Raw genomic sequence first — 13,927 nt, 5'->3', positions numbered from 1 at the left:
ACTACCTGACGTGTTATTCAATTATTAGGGTAGGCAAAACTTAGCAAACCTTGCTTAGCAGTTCAAGTTACTTAGCAGTTCAAGTCGTTTAGTCCCTAAGTCATGTCTGACTCTCTGCCCCTTGGACTGTGTAGCCTTCCAGGCTCCTCTGTCGATAGGATTTCCCAGGCAACAATACTGGAGTTGGTTGCCTTTCCCTTCTCCGGGGGATAGATATAGGAAAACAACGCAACAGTTTAGCTTTTCTTTCTTTTGGCTGCACTGGGTCTCCGCTGCTGCATAAAGGTTTTCTTTAGTTGTGCCGAGGGGGGTACTCTTCATTGTGGTGCACGGGCTTCTCATTGTGGTGGCTTCTTTTGTTGCAGAGCACGGGCTCTAGAGTTTGGGTTCAGTAGTTGTTGCATATGGGCTAGTGACCACTTAGTGGCCCCAGGGCATGTGGAATCTTCTCAGACCCGGGATGGAACTCGTATCCCCTGCACTGGCAGGTAGATTCCCAACCACTGGACAACCAGGAAAGTCCCAGCAATTTAGCTTTTAAAAATGGTCTATGATTCAGATTTTTTGTGAATTTAGATTTGTTTTCCCTTCTACTAAGTCTAAAATGAGCAAAGTCTTGTGGTGTTAATTATTATCCAAAGGCAGATATTAGATTGGAATTTAGGTCCTCTGTGTGCACTGTTCACTAAATTTTATTGGTTAATACAACATCCATTGCTTGTAACAAGATTCTCAAGACTGTGCCAGGCAGAGGAATTCTAATAGTTATTATGGTCTAAAGAGCACAAATAAGAACTAATCCACATGGAAAAAAATACTAAGAAACTGCCAACACGTAAGTTATTTCTATTTCTAATTCTTACTTCTTTATGTTGACTGTATTCCTATTCTCTTTGCTTAGAGGCACTTAGGATCACTTCGGGAAGAAAAATCACTGAGACATTTAGGAACATTTTAGGGGAAAGGAAAGCAAGTGCGACTGATAGAAAAAAAAATGAAAGTGTGAGAGTTGCAGTTCAGGACAGAGAGGAAGAGTCAGAGACAAACATAGAGGAACAGCAGCGTTAGACTTCTGTTAAAAGTAAGAGGATCAAGGTGGGTGTTAGGAAGAAATGAGAAAAATTATTTAAAGAAGACCACACGATTTGAGAACTGTGAATATAAAGAGAAGTAGATAGTCCCCTTTTCACATATGAGTTCGTGAAAATGTGAATTAGAGTAAACTGCATGAATGCTAATTAATAGAATTATATATTTGAAAGGAGGATTTTATTTCTGTGTGTGTGTGTGTGTGGATATAATCTTTGATAATATGGCTCTATCATTTTACTCATATTCTCAATTTTGCATTTTTCCATCACAACTTGATAAAAATTAATCAGTTGAAGTCTAAAAAGCATCGGAAGAGAATGAAGATTTGCTCCTTTCTGTCATAACTATACTAAGTTTATAAGACTAATGCTTCTTATTCCTATCGTCAATGCTGTTATCTATATTTTATACTCTTTTAATAAAATAAAGGTAAAATACAGTGAACTGTTAAATTTGTCCAAACAGTGTAAGGCAGACTGTGGTCTACCAGCCCACTTCCCTTTTCAACCTCAAATGTTCGTTTAGCTGAAACACAAAGGATCCAGGTTCAGCACATGGAGGAAACTTAGAAGCATTAGCCAATATATGACTGTGAATTGAAGTCAGGAAAGTCAAGTACATGGAAGGCCTAACATGGAAACTATTTTTTCAGAAATATTTGCCATGTATTTGGATGTATATTAATGAGAAAAACAAGAGGTTAGGTAGGTAGAAGTATCTTTTTTCTTAGATAAAGGGAAAAGACAGTAGAAATTTAGCTGTCCTGAGGAGGTGAATGTTTTAGTAAAGATTCAAAGGATTTTATGCATTTTGGTCATAATCTCCATCAGGGTAATTAGCACTTGCCTTGAACTTGGGGAAGTCCTGAGTGACCCTAGCCAAGTACTTTCCCTTCAGTGGGCTTCATTTTCCACACCTGATAAATAGGGAAATTATTCCTTACTGCACTGATGTAAAGATCTCTAGGAAAAATACTTGAAGCACTAGTGCAGTCACTTGGGTACTTAACAGTAGTGAGTTTTTGTTTGATGGCTATTCTAAAGAATAATAACTTGTGATTCTCACAGACCACTCTTCACTGTTGTCATAGTTAGCAGAAGCCTACTCCATCTGGTGTTAGGGGGAGACCACACCCACAGAAGCAGCAATCACACCAAGGCTGGCTAGGGGTAGTGTTTTACAAAGACAGGAATCCTGTGGTGACTTCTGGCAGCCATTTTACAATTTGTGAGAGTAATGGAGACGAGAGCAGAGACACTGGCCCAGATTCCTGAAACTTTTGTGCCATTTATTTAACTACTCACAGAGATTCCTAGTTCTAGATTTTTTGTAATGTCCCGTTATTGAAAGTCATTTGAGGGGTTAGATTTTACTTGCAACCAAAGACACCCTAATGGCCATATAGAATATATAATTTGATCCCATAAACAAAAAGCACAGAATAATCATTGGATTTGAAGTTTGCTCTTCAACTTCATCCCTAGTTCCTGCAGCCTTTCCTTCTTGCCCTAATCCATGAATCCCTCATGGACTCTTTTTCCGTCTAAATTTCTCATTTATTTCTCAGTGAATTCACCCTTTTTACACTGCCAAGTCCCTCCTTGTGCTGGCCTTCATTGTTTGTACACTGTTGATTTGTGCAATAGAAGTAAGGAAAGTTGCCCAACTGTGCAACTGAAACAGCTACAATTTCAAGGTTTCCAGACTCACTTGGGTCCCAACACCGTTTAGCTTGCTCTTCATTTGTTACTAGTTAGTTCTCTTTCCCATTCTCCTTAGCATCTGTTCCAGATCTATTCTTCTCCAACCTACTTTACACCCCTGCCTTCCTCCTTTCATCAGATAATTTTGTGTCCCTTTGGAGGCCAGAAGTGTGAGACCATATAACTTGCCACTACCTCAAATACAAATTTTGTTTTAATTTTGTTTTCTGCTTTAGCATCAAGATAATTAGGAGAAAATGGTTCATATAAAACTTTGTTGCTTGTTCACAATTGTTTCTTAATATTCCTGACAGAACTTAAAAGCTTTTGTACTGCAAAGGAAATCAAACAAAACAAAAAGACAATCCAAAGAATGGGAGAAAATATTGCAAATGAAGCAACTGACAAGGGATTAATCACCAAAATATACAAATAACTAATGTAGCTCAATATCAGAAAAACAAAGAACCCAATCAAAAAATGGTCAGACGATCTAAGTAGACATTTCTCCAAAGAAGACATACAGATGGCCCTAAAGCACATGCAAATATGCTCAACTCAAATATGTTATTAATGTAAATAAAACTGTAATGAGGTATCACTTCACACCAGTCAGAATGGCCATCATCAAAAAGTCTACAAACAATAAATTCTGGAGAGGGTGTGGAGAAAAGGGAATCTTCTTACATTGTTGGTGGGAACATAAATCATACAACTACTATGAAGAACAGTATGGAAGTTCCTTAAAAAACTAAAAAGAGAACTGCCATATGACCTAGTAATCGCACTCTTGGGCATATATTCAGAGAAAACCATACTTCAGAAAGATACACATATCCCAATGTTCATTGCAGCATTATTTACAATAGCTAAGACATGAAAGCAACCTATATGTCCATCAACAGAGGAATGGATAAAGAATGGAGTATTACTGTGCCATTAAAAGAATGAAATAATGCCATTTGCAATGATATGGATGGACCTGGAGATTATCATACTAAGACTGAGAAAGACAAGTATCATATAATATCACTTATATGTGGAATATAAAAAATATACAAATGAACCTATTTACAAAACAAATAGATTTACAGACTTAAACAAACGTATGGTTAGCAAAGGGGAAAGGAAGAGGAGATAAATTAGGAAGCTAGGATTAACATATATACATTATTATATACAAAATAGATAGATAATCAACAAAGACCTACTGAATAGACCAGGGAACTCTACTCAATACTCTGTAATAATCTAAAGGGGAAAAGAATCTTAAAAAGAACAGTATATGTACATGTATAATTAAATCACTTTGTTGTATACCTGAAACTAATACAATGTTGTACATCAAATTTACTCCAATATAAAATAAACAAGTAAAAATTTAAAAATCAAAGTAACCCAAACCCCCACAAACCAATAAATTTTGTTTTAATTTCTTTCTTTTCTGTTTTAGAGGGAGAAAGAATTCATTCCTGTCTTCATAAACTCCTTTCCCAATCTCCTTCTACCTTTTTTGTAATCTTGCTATATTACTTAACTTCCAACACCCCCCTTCTCCAAATATGTTCAAATTTCCTCCTTCTGGTTTATTTCTTGAGTTCAGACCAAAATGCAGAATAGGAAGATCCTGAGTTCACCTCTTCCCACGGACACACCAAAACTACAACTACGTATAGAACAACTTTTTAAGAATGACCAGGAGTAAGCCAAACAGATTTTCTACAACTAAAAATTTAAAGAAAAAGCCACCATGAGATGGGTAGGAGGGGCAGAGATGCAGGCTAGTTAGAACCCATACTCCTAGTGTGGCAACCCCAAAATGGGAATGCTATCACAACTATGGAGGTCCACCCTAAGGAGTGAGGGATTTGAGCACCACACTAGGCTCCCCAGCCCAGGGAACCTGCAGCAAGAACACGAGCCTGCATAAAGCCTGGCTTTGAAAACCAGTGGGGGTTACATCTGGGAGAGTTGAAGGGCTTGGTGAAACTGAGACTCTACCTCTTGAAGGGCACACACACAAACTCACCTGCTTCCTGTCCCAGGACAGAGGCAATAGCTTGAAAAGCATCAGTGTCATATGAGACGATCCACCGGTTAATATTAAGGAAGGTACCAGAGGGATAGGGATCTGCTGGAACTTCCTCTGGGGGAAAGAAGCGCTGGCAGGTGCTGCTCCTTTTTTTTAAACTTTCCTTCCACCTAGCTGGTTTGGCAGGCACCATTCCAGTCACTCTTAACCAACCTAGCTAATGCTATGCATCCCATCCCAGTGTTCCCCTGTCCTGCCCAAACTGCCACCCTACCGACCCCTCCAACATGACTCTCACTCTGCCTCACCTGATGGGCATCCCTAGCTGGCATCAGTGCCCCTCCAAAGTGGCTCCCACCCTGGGAGGTGAGCCCCACTTCACCTGGTGGGTGGCCTTGGCTGACACTGGCAACCTCCCAAGTGTCTCCTGCCTCAGCCCTGTACGCTAGCATGCTCACAAAAGTTGTGGCTGGGCCTCACAGCTGGTCACACTGGGGGCCAGCCCCACCTACCAGTCCACCTGCAGGGTAGCAGTTGTGGCCCAAACACAACAGAAAGGCTCACACAGTCTCTACAGGGGACATGCACCAGTGGTCTCCACAGGACACCTTCTACATAAGGCCAACTCTTTCCAGTCTGGGAGATATAGATGATATACATGATACATAGGGGAAAAAAATGCAGAGAGTTAGGCAAAATTAGGAAACAAATATCTTCCAAAAAGAAAGAACAAGATAAAACCCTAGAAAAATAACTAAATGAAACAAAGATAAGCAGATAAAGACATCTGCTTATCAGATAAAGGTATCAAAAAAATTTACCAGATAAAGGTATCAAATTAATAGCCATAAAAATGCTCATCAAACTCAAGAGAAGAATGGATGAACTTGGAACTGCAACAAAGAGATAGAATATATATAAAAATCAGACTTGAAGAATACAGTAACTGAAATGAAAAATACACAAGAAGGAGTCAACAACATGCTAGGGGATGGAAAAGAATGGATCAAAGATAGGGCAGAGGGAATTGCCTAATTGAAGATAGGGCAGAGGGAATCACCTAATTGGAACAGCAAAAAGAAAGAAGAATTTTAGAAGGGAGGATAATTTAAGGGACCCCTGGGACAACATCAAGCATATTAATATTCTCATCTAGAAGTAGGAGAAAGAAAGGGACAGAAACCCTATTTGAATAAATAATGGATAAAATGTTCTTTAACCTGGTGAAGGGGAGACATTCTAAGCCATGGAAACAGAGTCTCAAAAAAGATGAACCCAAAGAAACCCACACCAAGACACATTATAATTAAAATGTTAGATATGGAGAATCTTAAAATCTGCAAAAGAGAAACATCTACTTACATAACAAGAGAACCCCCGTAAGGTTGTAAGCTGATTTCTCAGCAGAAACTTTACAGGCCAGAAGGAACTGGTATGATATATTCAAAGCACTGAAAGGAAAAAACTTAACAACTCTACCCAGCAAGGTTATTGTTCAGGATTGAAGGAAAGATAAAGAGTTTCCCTGACAAGCAAAAGCTAAAGGAATGAATCATCACTAAACTAGCCTTGGAGAAGGCAATGGCACCCCACTCCAATACTCTTGCCTGGAAAATCCCATGGACGGAGGAGCCTGGTAGGCTGCAGTCCATGGGGTTGCAAAGAGTTGGACATGACTGAGCGACTTCTTTCACTTTTCACTTTCATGCATTGGAGAAGGAAATGGCAACCCACTCCAGTGTTCTTGCCTGGAGAATCCCAGGGATGGCAGAGCCTGGTGGGCTGCCATCTCTGGGGTTGCACAGGGTCGGACACAACTGAAGCGACCTAGCAGCAAACTAGCCTTACAGAAAATTTTAAAGACACTTCTTTAAATGAAAAAGAAAAGGCCAAAAATAGATACAAGAAAATTATGAAAGAAAAAAAATCTCATTGGTAAAGGCAAATGAGTAGTAAAAGTAGGGGATTTACCAACCACTGTAAAGCCAGTATAAAGGTTAAAATATAAAAGTAGTAAAATCATATATATCTAAAATAACTGTTACATGAAATAAAAATGTAAAGTATGATGTCAAAAAACATAAAATGAAGGGAGTAAACATGTACTGCTTTTAGAATGTGCTTAAACTTAAGTGACCATCCAGTTAAAACAGACTGCTATGTACACAGATTGTTAAATATGAACCTTATGGTAACCAAAAACCAAGAAACTATGATAGACAGACACACACAAAAAAGAAAAGAATCCAAACATAACACTAAAGAAAGTCATCAAATCACAAGGGAAGACGAGAAGAGAAGAAAAAAGGAGTAAGGAAGAACTGCAAAAACAACCAGAAAACAATGAACAAAATGGCAGTAAGTACACACCTATCAATAATTACTTTGAATGTAAATAGAAAAAATGCTCCAATCAAAAGTCATAAACAGGGTGGCTGAATAGATTAAACAAAAGAAAACAAAACATGTCTCATATATTTGACACCTAAAAGAGACTCACTTCAGATCTAGAGACAAACAGACTGAATGTTGAGGGATGGAAAACAATATTTCATGCAAATAGGAACTAAAAGAAAGCTGGGGTAGCAATACTTATATCAGACAAATATACTTTAAAATAAAGTCTGTTAAAAAAAAAAAAGAAGGGCATTGCATAATCATAGAGGGGTCAATCCAACAAGTGGATATAATGCTTTATAAGTATCAATGCACCCTATATAGGAACAACTAAATATTAAAGGGAGAAATTGGTGTAATACAATAATGGTAGAGGACTTTAACACCTCACTTACATCAATGAATAGCTCATCCAGACAGAAAATCAAAAAGGAAACATTGGCCTTATGTGACGCCTTAGATCAGATGACATTTATACATACACACACACACACACACACACACACACACATATATATATATATATAATATTCTACCTACAAAGAGCAGAACACACATTTTCTTCAAGTACACATGGAACATTTTTCAAGACAGATCACATGTTAAGTCACAAAATAAGTCTTAATAAATTTAAGAAGGATTGAAGTCATATCAAGCATCTTTTTTGACCACAACAGTCTGAAACCAGAAGTCAATCACAAGAAGAAAACTGGAAAAACACAAACACATGGAGGTTAAACAACATGTTAGTAAACAAATGATAGGCCAACAAATGAGTTGAAGAGGGCATGAAAAATACCTTGAGACATATTCAATGGAAATACAATATTCTAAAACCTATCAATATAGCAAAAACAGTTTTAAGAGAGATGTTTATAGCAATACAGGCTGACCTCAGGAAACAAGAAAAATTTCAAATAAACAATCTAACCTTACAGCTGAAGGAAGCAGAAAAAGAACAAAGTGCAAAGTTAGTAGAAGGAAGGAAATAACAAAGATCAGAGTGGAAATAAATGAAATTGAGACTGAAATAACAATAGAAAAGATCAATGAAACTAATAGCTGGTTCTTGGATAAGATAAACAAAATGGACGTCTTTAGTCAAACTCACAAAGAAAAAGAGAGGGTCCAAATAAATAAACTCAAAAATGAATGAGAAATTACAACTGACACCACAGAAATACAAATGATAAGAAACTATTACAAATATTTATACACTAACACACTGGACAATCTAGAATAAATGAATAAATTCCTGGAAACATACAACCTTACAATGGTAAATCAGGAATAAATATTAATAGAAAATCTGAATAGATCAATCGCTACTAATGAAATTGAATACACAATCAAAATGCTCCCAACAAAGTAAAGTCCAGACCAAATAAATCCACAGGAGAATGCCACAAAACACTTAAAGGCAAGTTAATACCTATGCTTCTCAAACCATTCCAAAAGGTAGAAACACTTGCAAAATCATCCTACAAGTCCAATAGGATAACAAAACCAGATACAGACACTAAAACTTCTGAGATGAGCCGAGATCGGGCGCATTCAGGGTGCTGGAAGCAACCTAGATGTCCATCAGGATAAGAAAGCTGTGGTCCATATACACAATGGAGTATTACTCAGCCATTAAAAAGAATACATTTGAATCAGTTCTAATGAGGTGGATGAAACGGGAGCCTATTATACAGAGTGAAGTAAGCCAGAAAGAAAAACACCAATACAGTACACTAATGCATATATATGGAATTTAGAAAGATGGTAACGATAGCCCTGTATGCGAGATAGCAAAAGAGACACAGATGTATAGAACAGTCTTTTGGACTCTGTGGGAGAGGGAGAGGGTGGGATGATTTGGGAGAATGGCATTGAAACATGTATAATATCATATATGAAACGAATCGCCAGTCCAGGTTCGATGCATGATACTGGATGCTTTGGGCTGGTGCACTGGGATGACCCAGAGAGATGGTATGGGGAGGAAGGTGGGAAGGGGGTTCAGGATGGGGAACACGTGTATACTTGTGGCAGATTCATGTTGATGTGTGGCAAAACCAATACAATATTGTAAAGTAAAAAAAAAAAAAAGATCCTAAAAAAAAAAAGACACTAAAACTAAGGAAGAGAAAAAGGAAAATTAAAGGCCAATATACCTTATGAACACAGATGAAAAATCCTCAACAAAATATTAACAAACCAAATTCAATAATAATTAAAAGGATCATACACTGTGATCAAGTTAGATTTATTTCGGGGATGCAAAGATAGTTCAATATTCACAAATCAATCAATGGAATACACCGCATTAACAAAATGGAAGATAAAAATTATAGAATCTTGTCAGTAGATGAAGGAAAAGCATTTGACAAAATTCAGTAACCATTTCTGATAAAAACTCAACAAAGTGGGCAGAATGAGAACATACCTCAACATAATAAAAGACCATATATCACAAGCCCTCAGTTAACACTATACTCAACAGAAGTTTTTCCTCTTTCATCAGGCGGAAGACAGGGTGCCCCCTCTCACCACTCTTATTCAACATAAGAAGTCCCGACCAGAACAAGCAGGCAAAGAAAATAAGTAAAAGGCATCTAAACTGGAAAGGAAAAAGCAAAACTGTCTTTGTTTGTAGATGATATAATCTTATATATAAGAAAACCCTAAAGTGAAGTTGCTCAGTCGTGTCCGACACTTTGCGACCCGTGGACTGTAGCCCACCAAGCTCCTCCATCCATGGGATTCTCCAGGCAAGAATACTGGAGTGGGTTGCCATTTCCTTCTCCAGGGGATCTTCCCAACCCAGGGATCAAACCCAGGTCTCCCACATTGTTGCAGGCAGACGCTTTAACCTCTGCACCACCAGGGAAGTCCTAAAGACTCCACCAAAAAAACCTATTAGACCTAATGAATGAATTCAGTAAAGTTTCAGGATACAAAATTTACATAGAGAAATCAGTTGCATTTCTATACTACACGAACAATAAACTCTCTGAAAAAGAAATAATTCCATATACATTTGTGTCAAAAACAATAAAATACTTAGGAATAAACTTAACCAAAAAGATGAGATCTGTTCATGGAAGACTATCAGTTCGATGAAAGAAACGGAAAAGACACAAATAATTGGAAAAGTATCTCATGTGCGTAGATTAGAAGAATTAATATTGTAAAAATGTTCACACTAACCAAAGCCACCCACAGATTTAATGGAACCGCTAACAAAATTCCAATGGCATTTTCCACAAAAATATTAAAAACAATACTAAAATCTGTATGGAACCATAGAAAACTTAATAGATCAAAGCTGTCCTGAGCAAGAAGAACACAGCTGGAGGAATTTTACACTTCCTGATTTCGAACTATACTGCAAACCAGTAGTAATCATTGCAGAACCGGCAGAAAAATAGACTCATAGATCAACAGAACAGAACCGAGAGCCCAGAAATAAACCTGCACATATATGATCAACTAACATTTGACAAGATAGCCAGAAATATTCAATGGGGAAAGGATAGTCTCTTCAATAAATGGTGTTGGGAAAACAGGACAACCATATTCAGAAGGATCAAATTGAATTGTATCTTATATCACTTACAAAAATTAACTCAAAGTGGATTAAAGACTTAAACACAAAGCCTCCAACCATAAAACTCCTAGTTGAAAGCATAGGGCAATAACTTCTTGATAATGATCACAGCAAAAAGCTTTTAAATATGACACCAAAATTTGTACAAACAATGGAAGCAAAAATTAATAAATGGGAGTATATTAAACTCCCACACAGCAAAAGAAACGATCAGCAAAATGAAGAGGTAACTTACTGAATGGGAGAAAATACTTGCAAGTCATGTATCTGATTAAGAGCTTAATATCCAAAATATAGAAAGAACTCAAAATTCAATAGTGAAGCAAACAAATAAAAACACAAACAATTCAATTAAAATATGGATGGGGGGCTGAAAAGACATCTTCCCGAAGAAGACATACAAATGGTCAACAGGTACATGAAGAGGTGCTCAACAGAACTAATCACCAGGGAAATACCAGTCAAAACCCCAGTAAGATATTACCTCATACCTGTCAGAATGACTGTTATCAAAAAGACAACAAATGACAAGTGTTGGTGAGAATTAGGGAAAAAAGGAATCTTCATGCACTTTCAGTAGGGTTTAAATTGCTGTGGCCTTGGTGTATGCAAATATTTACAGCATTTCAATTTATAACTGCCTCAAACTAGAAGTAATCCAGTATTCATCAACTAAGAAATAGATGGGACAAATTGTGGTATATCTTTACAGTGGACCAATAAAAGGAATTAAAAGGAATGAAGTTTTAAAGCGTGCAACAACATAGATGACTCTCAGAGGCATCAAACTAAATGACATAAGACAGATATGAAAGGATCCTGATTTACTTGGTGTTCTGATTAAGTCAGAGTTAGTGGGACAGTAATCAGATCAGTAGTTCCTAAGGACTAGGGGTAGGGAGAGGGGACACAAGACAACTTTTTGAGGTGATGGAAATATTCCATATTATGGTTGACTCATGATTGTATATTATTTGTCAAAACACATAGAGCTGTACACCTAATACAATAAAACTGAAAAAAAAGCATACCCTAAAAAAACCCCAAACAATTCCTTTACCATGCTTCCTACCTTATTTATTTACTTATTTACCTGATTGTGAGGTTTCTTAGGGAAGGGACTTTTTCTATGTAGTTTGCATTCAGCTAATATTTATTCACTGTTTACTATGTGCCAACATCCATTAACTGCTGGAGAACTGAAATGAACCAGACGATTTATCTCTGCTCTCAATATATTGTCTTAGCGTTAGTTATAACCTGCTTCTATTCCTTTTCTAGCAAGGTTCACAGAAAGGTCAACTAAGCTTAAAGCTCATATTTCTGAAAGATTCAACTACTAGGTACATATCTAGCTAGAAACTTTTGCTCATCTATAACAGAGATCCTCCCAAATAGTGGCTTAAATAAGGCAGAAGTTTGGACATAGCCAGTCCCAGGGCTAGTTGGAAGCTTCATGGTATCAACTGGGACTCAAATTTCTTTCTGCTCTGGCATCCTCTGTTTGAGGATTTTATTTGCAAGACACAAGGTGGTTTAAGCTGACTGACAGGCCTCTAGCTATCATGTTTGTGTTACAGGCATCAGGAAGGACAATGGAGGAACATCTACCACCCCCCACCCCTGACACCTGTGCTTTAAGGAGACTTCTGGAAGTCCCACAGAGCAGTTCTATGAGAATTTAGTCACAAAACCACAGCTATATATCATATATATATATATATATATTTCATATTCATATATATAGATTTCAGGCAACACTATGTCTAGTTTAAAAAAGGAGCTTTTGGAAAAATGACCATTTGGCAGCCAACATGGTGAAAATAGATCTGGACAAGAATAATCAGAGAATCTAAATCCAGGGAGGGACATTTGCTACACAGCAGAGCATTTTTATGCTCATAAAGTATTTCCCCACAGATTGCTTATTGGTCACAAAGGGAGGTAGTAACTGTTCAACGGAGTAACCAGACGACACCCTGACCGGGCGATCAAGACGAATAACAACCAGCGAGGAGCAGGCAGACGTCATGTGGCCTCCAGATGCGACTCTGCGGAGGCCATGACATGGCGCTCATGCTAGTCCAGCTGGAAATGCACAGCTTGAATCTAATCATGAGCAAACATCAGACAAACCCAGACCAAGGAACCGTCCATAAAAGTACGGGCCTTTTCAAAACTGCCAGTGTTATGAAAGGTAAGGAAAGGTGACAAATGTTTCCAAGATTAAAGGAGACTAAAGGGACAGTAACCAGATACAATAGGTGATCCTGGACTGGTTCCTGGGCTGGAGGAAAGCCAACTGCCCTAAAGGACATGATTGAGACATTTGACTAACCTGGTAGATATTGACTTCAGAGAGAGAAAGAGCAAGATCTGAGGACTAGTCCTGAATCTATTTCCCCAGTATTCCTATCCCCTCAGCCTATCTCCTGAATCTTCCATGTAATATCACAAAGTCCATTGTCTTTCCCTTCCAGTCTGTCCTCCACATTGTCATAAAAGTGACTTTTTTTTTTTACTTTACAATACTGTATTGGTTTTGCCATACATCAACATGAATCTGCCACGGGTGTACATGTGTTCCCAATCCTGAACCCCCTCTTCCACCTCCCTCCCCATACCATCTCTCTGGGTCATCCCAGTGTACCAGCCCCAAGCATCCTGTATCCTGCATCGAACCTAGACTGGCGATTCATTTCTTATATGATATTATACATGTTTCAACGCCATTCTCCCAAATCATCCCACCCTCTCCCTCTCCCACAGAGTCCAAAAGACTGTTCTGTACCTCTGTGTCTCTTTTGCTGTCTCTTGTACAGGGTTATCGTTACCATCTTTCTAAATTCCATATATATGTGTTAGTATACTGTATTGGTGTTTTTCTTTCTGGCTTACTTCACTCTGTATAATCAGCTCCAGTTTCATCCACCTCACATCGAGGAAACCAGAACTGAAAGAGACACGTGTACCCCAATGTTCATCACAGCACTGTTTATAATAGCCAGGACATGGAAGCAACCTAGATGTCCATCAGCAGATGAATGGATAAGAAAGCAATGCAGGAGACCTGGGTTCATTTCCTGGGTTGGGAAGATTCCCCTGGAG

General features: G+C 38.0%; 1 long non-coding RNA gene across 2 annotated transcripts in view; it reads left to right on the top strand.

Annotated features, from left to right (window-relative positions):
* The first annotated feature begins 671 nt into the window (after positions 1 to 671).
* The window catches only part of LOC138445937 (uncharacterized), a 127,094-nt gene continuing 113,838 nt past the window's right edge, over positions 672 to 13,927 (top strand). The window contains exon 1 of one of the 2 annotated variants that reach the window (XR_011259056.1): positions 672 to 835. This is a non-coding gene — a long non-coding RNA (uncharacterized lncRNA). The remainder of the gene's footprint in view (positions 836 to 13,927) is intronic. The other variant, XR_011259057.1, reaches the window with a different exon arrangement.

The sequence above is a fragment of the Ovis canadensis genome, chromosome 9, assembly GCF_042477335.2.
Source record: "Ovis canadensis isolate MfBH-ARS-UI-01 breed Bighorn chromosome 9, ARS-UI_OviCan_v2, whole genome shotgun sequence".
In the NCBI taxonomy this organism is placed as follows: domain Eukaryota; kingdom Metazoa; phylum Chordata; class Mammalia; order Artiodactyla; family Bovidae; genus Ovis; species Ovis canadensis.
The sequence above is the reverse complement of the archived record's forward strand: the minus strand, read 5'-3'. Positions and strand labels throughout refer to the sequence as shown.